At 40.4% G+C, this 6,000-nt stretch overlaps 1 pseudogene; it reads left to right on the top strand.

Annotated features, from left to right (window-relative positions):
• The first annotated feature begins 700 nt into the window (after window positions 1-700).
• The window catches only part of LOC149152764 (pentatricopeptide repeat-containing protein At1g20230 pseudogene), a 36,812-nt pseudogene continuing 31,512 nt past the window's right edge, over window positions 701-6,000 (top strand).

The following is a 6,000-nucleotide window of genomic DNA, read 5'->3' as shown; positions in this document are numbered from 1 at the left end:
GTTTGGGAAACTAAAGAGGCAAAATGGTGAGTTGTTGTCTGATTTTAATAAGAGGTTTAACTGCATCTACAAAAAGATACCAGTTGAAGTAAAACCCACCACCACCTCTGCTAAACTCACCTGTGCCAGTGCCTTTGACTCTGACTTCTGTCTACTGTTGAGGGAGAGATGATGTGCTACCTTGGCTGATATGCAGGATGCAGCCTTGGAAGTAGAATCGAACATCATGGCTATAGAGAATTTCAAGGGGAATGTTGATAGAAGGAGACAAAGGGGCGAATCTTCATCATCTTCAGATACCAAGATAGATAAAATGACCAAGATGATAGAGTCATTAACCTCTGAAATCTCCAAATTAAAGGTTGATCAACACCCTGGGAAAGGAAGAGTTCCTAATACCTTTGCTCCTAGAAATCCAAATCCATATAGAAGAACTAATGAGTAGTTGCAGATTCTGCAAAGAAGCAAAGATGCCAATGAAGACCAAAGGGTGAAGACCCCTTTCCAGAATGTTGTCATGGAAGAAGAGAATTTTGAAGAAGATGATGAGATCCATTATCTGGAAGACAAAGGCAGTGCCTCCTTTTTGACCTCAGCTGCCTATGAAAAGTCATTATTCAATGACCAGATCAGCCAAGAGTGGGATGGTGGAGTTGTTCTATGAATTGATGATCAACACATATATGATTTGAGGTCGAAGATGAATAATGCCAAGGAAACTCCTGTTCAGAGAGCTGCCACCCCTGCAATACAACAAGCTAAAAAACAGAAACGACTGGCAGTTGATCCCATCATCCCCAAAGCTCTAGCTCACGAGGTAAGAGGCCTTGACAAGTCTCATTCTCCTTTCAGCTTTGAATCAGAATTTCAAAAGCTAAGCATACCTATACCTCTTATTGAACTAGTGAAGAATGAGTCCTTCAAGAGATCTATCCTCGAGGTCCTTGAGCCTAAAGCCATCCAAGCCTCCACTGACTATGTAAATCTTCAAGATGACAAATCAGTTGTTGTTCTCAGTCCAATGATTGAAAATTGTGATGATAGCTCCCCTTCATTCTATGTCTCTTTGACTATTCATGACAAAATCCTTCACAATTACCATTTGGACACAAGAGCCAACCATAATCTAATGCCCAAGGCTGTCATGGATGAGTTGGGTCTTGACATTACCAAGTCTTATCATGACCTGTTTTCTTTTGACTCTAGAAAAGTGAAATGTTTGGGATTAATCAAAGACCTAGCCATCACCTTGTCTCAACTGCCCATGAAGAGCATGATGATGGATATTATGGTAGCAGATGTACCCCCCAAGTTTGGCATGTTTCTTTCCAGAGGTTGGATCAAGAGATTAGGTAGAACATTGCAAAATGTTCTGTCCTATGCTACTGTCCCAATTTTTGGAGGTGCGAGTGGGAGATTATACAGAGAAGCTCAGTTGGCTTATATCATCAATGATGAAAGGAATCCCACTAATCATCCCTTCTATGCCGTCGACACTAATTTTGGAGCCTGTATTCTTCAGATTGAAGAATCCCAGTTGGCCTCCATGTAGCTTAGGAAACCAGTTTGCTAGATCATAGAGGTAGAAGGCCCACAAATTTGGGACATGTTCTTTGATGGAGCTTGCTCTAAGGAAGTTGCAGGGGTAGGTGTAGTCCTTGTGTCCCCCACACAAGAATGCATTCATTTATCTTTCAAGTTAACTTTTCAGGTCACAAATAACATAGCAGAGTACGAAGACTTGATATTGGGCTTAAAAGCTGCTAATGAAATGGGCATCAAAGGTCTGAAGGTGTTTGGAGATGCAGACCTTATCATTCAGCAGGTGAACAAAACCTTCTAAGAAAAGCATCCAAGGCTAAAAGCATACAGAGATGAGGTACGGAAGCTCACGGGTTCTTTTAATATTTTCAGCATTTCTTACATCCCTAGAATGAAGAACCAACTTGCTGATTCCCTTGCTGTGTCTGCTAGCACGTTTATTCCTCCTTTGCCTCCTAAATTGACTTATGAAATTCAGGTGAAATATAGACCATCTTTGCCTAACAATGTCAAATATTGGAAAGTTTTTGAAGATGATGATGAAATTATTAGGTTTTTATAAGTCATTGATGAATTTTCTGAAATGCACATTGACCAAGAAAATGAAACCATTGAAGAATGCAACCAGTCCAACCTAAAGGACGAGATTGGTCAGGATGGCATTGTTCACCTGCCTAGTAACCATATACCCAAATGATTGGTGCCCCTAGAGAAGCTGTTTGATCATAATAATGTATCTTATAAGCTTGCAAAAAAAATAAAATGAGTCTGCAGTTCATAGACATAATGTAGCGAGTCTAGCCCATCCAAAGTACATAAATATGTCCACTCACTTGTCTTCTGCCCAAAGTTCTAAGTATTGCACCCTGATCAAACAATTTGTTGATATTTTTGCTTGGGAGTACAGTGATATTAAGACCTATGACACCAACATCATCCAGCATAAGATTCCACGAGAGAAGAACACCATCCCTTTTAAGTAGAAATTAAGACCTATCAGCCCTCTCTTATTGCCTTTAATTGAAAACAAAATCAAAACGCTATTGGATGCCAAGATCATAGTTCCCCTAAATTATTCAAAGTGGATAGCTAACCTTGTGGTAGTAAGAAAGAAGAATGGAGAAATCAGGCTTTGTGTTGACTTCAAGAATTTGAACAAATGCTCTAAAAAATACAACTACCCCTTGCCTAAGATGGAACAATTGTTGCAAAAAGTTTCAGGGGCTAGAGTTATGTCTTTCTTAGATGGATTTTCAGGTTACAATCAGATTGTTTTACATCCAGAAGATCAGGGAAAGACCGCCTTCACTACTCCTTGGGGCACTTTCATGTACTCCAAGATGCCTTTTGGACTTATGAATGCTGGGGCTACTTTTCAGAGGGCCATGGACATAGATTTTGTGGGAGAGAAGGACAAGTTTGTCCTTATTTACCTTCATGACATAACGGTCTTTTCCAGTAGTCACAAGGACCATTTGCAGCATTTGAAGAAGGTGTTTCTAAAATGCAGACGGTTTGGAATTTCTGTGAACCTAAAGAAGTCATAGTTTTCTCTAGGAGAAGGCAAACTTCTGGGACATATTGTTTCCACTGAAGGTGTGAAGATCGATATAGCAAGAGTTCAAGCAATTCAGACATTGTCGATCCCAAGGCAAAAAAAGGACATTCAATCTTTCCTAGGAAAGATTAACTTTGTCAGGAGGTTTATTCCAAACTTTGCAGAGCTAGTGAAGCACATCACTTCCATGCTGAAGAAAGGATCATAAATAAAATGGACAGATGGTGCAAGAAGCTCTTTTGAAGCCATCAAACAAGCTATCATGGAAGCTCCCACTCTAATCAGTCCAGATTATACCAGGGAGTTTTATATCTTCTCCTTTGCCTCTTATGATACACTTGCAGTAGTTCTATTGCAGAAAAATGATGAAGGTGTAGAGCACCCTGTGGCCTTTTTAAGAAAAACTCCGAGGGACGCTGAATTAAGGTATTACCTTATTGAAAAACAAGCTTATGCTCTCATAAAATCTTTAAAGGCATTCAGGAATTTATATTCTGCATTCCAAAGTGGTTGCATATGTACCTTGAGCCTCAGTAAAAGATGTCTTAACTCACCCAGATATTGATGGAAAGAGAGCTAAATGGATTGCAAAATTCTTAGAGTTCAACATAGAGGTGAAGCCCACCAAGCTTGTCAAAAGCCAGGGCTTGGCTAAGCTTATGGTTGAGGAAAATTGCAGTTTGTTAGACATCAATTGCATGGGTTCAAATTCAGGTGGTGAGCAGACAGAGGAAGCAACAGAAGAGCAAGAGAAAAATTAGTCTCTGGCTGAAAGTCTAGCCACCTGTGAATGGTATTCCAGTGTAGTTCATTTTTTTCAAAAGCTGTAAGTCCCTCCATGGCTTAGCTCAAGTCAAGCCCAGGCCATTAAGCTCAGATCAACCAAATTCTGCATTAATAAAAACCTGCTTTATTGGAAATACCCATCAGGGATCCTCTTAAGATGTCTAAACAAAGGACAATCTGTGGAAGTCACGCACCAGTTCCATTCTAGCATCTATGGAGGGCATCATTATTGGAAAACCATAGCCCACAAGATCTTGAGAGCTGAGTATTATTGGCCTACTCTGTTCTCTGATGTGTTTTCTTTTGTGAAGTCTTGTGACAAATGTCAGAGGTTTTCAGGAAGATAAAAACTAAAATCTCTGCCCTTGAAGCCAATACACGTCAATGGTCCCTTCCAGCAGTGGGGCTTGACTTCATAGGTGCGATCAATCCACATTCCAGTGGCAATAAAAAATGGATCTTAGTAGCCACTGATTATTTCACTAAATGGATTGAGGCTATACCCACTAAAAATTCTAATCATCAGGTTATCATAAAGTTCTTGAATGAGAATATTTTCACTAGATTTGGTTTCCAAACCAAACTAGTCACTGATAATGTAGCTGCTTTCAGGGCACAAGAATTGGTGGACATGTGTGAATCCATGGGAAATCAATTGGTGCATTCTACCTCATATTATCCTCAAGGCAATGGCCTGCAGAATCATCTAACAAGAGTCTTGTAAGGATAATCAAAAAACTGTTGGAGGACAACAAAAAGAACTAGGATTCCAAGTTTAAGTTTTCACTATGGGATGACAGAGTTACCAACAAGAAGTCCATAGGAAATTCTCTATTTAAGCTGGTTTATGGCGCTGATGCTGTTTTTCCTATCCATATGATTCTCCCTGTGGCCAAATTATTGCAAGAAGAACATGATGAAGAGAACGACATGGCGAGGAGAATGAGTAACTTGGTTGAATTATAGTAGATCAGAGAACACTGGTTGAGAAGTCAAGAATTCATCGAAAGAAGATCAAAGAAACCTTTGATAGAAAGGCAAAAATGGACAGTTTTCAGGTTGGTGACTGGGTTCTCAAATGGGATGCATTGAAGGAAAAGAAGGGAAACCATGGTAATTTGATGCCTTATGGATGGGACCATTTTTCATCGCTCATGTTCAAATGAATAATACGTTCATTCTGCATAATTTAGAGGGGGAAGGTGTTTTTAATGGCCTAGTCAATGGGCGGGTTTTGAAAATTTACTTCATATGAGGCTTTAAGGCCTTGATATTGTAATAGGTTTTTTCAGTTTTTGTTTTTTATGCAAATAAGCTCCATTCCCAATGGAACACTAGGAGATAAGTTTGTTTTGGTTGTTATTAGAAAGGTAGTAGTCTGTAGTTCTTGAAGCCTCACAGGGAGGCTTTCATCCTTAGAAGGAGCCAGTGTTAGCCCTGAGGTGCAACACTGCTATTTTAACAGAAATGTCCCCTGTTTTAGCTCTGATGGTCCACGTCTCCTCTTGCTCCGCTTTGGCCATAAGCGGGAATTCAAAAATTATACACCTGCGCTCATAAATATTGGTAGGTCCACTCTCTGTTCATCTCTTTTCCACTGCACTCTCCATTCTCCGATCTCCAATCAGATCGATCTCCATCGTCCATTTCATTCGCTGATCCAACGACTATCGCACATTGCTTAATCGCCCATCAACTTATCAAAATTCCATCACACTGTTTGCCAACCCTTCACCTCTACAATTAACGATCAGATCTTGACCGTTGATCTAAACTCTATCTGACGGTTGTCGCTTAGCCGATCAAATCAACTTGCACGATGATCCTCAACCGTCGATCTTCCTCCATCATATCCGATGGTTCACAACGATTTCGGGTGAGAAACAAGCGAGAGGGATACCCATCCGATAAGGCGGTTTCCTCTCTTCTCCTCGCTGCTACGTGTCACTTGATGAGTGGAATCGGGTGCCAATCCGAATTACCACTTACCTCTTGTGATCTCGCCCGAAATACCACCTTTCGCTTTCAAATCCACCGATGTGATATCAATTCCTCTATCTCTGTGATATGATCCTATCCATTGATCATATCGATCCAACGACCCCGTATCCCAC

This window comes from Pinus tabuliformis, chromosome 9 (genome assembly GCF_031772625.1).
Source record: "Pinus tabuliformis cultivar Carrire ecotype Pingquan chromosome 9, CPIR1, whole genome shotgun sequence".
NCBI lineage: Eukaryota > Viridiplantae > Streptophyta > Pinopsida > Pinales > Pinaceae > Pinus > Pinus tabuliformis.
The sequence above is the reverse complement of the archived record's forward strand: the minus strand, read 5'-3'. Positions and strand labels throughout refer to the sequence as shown.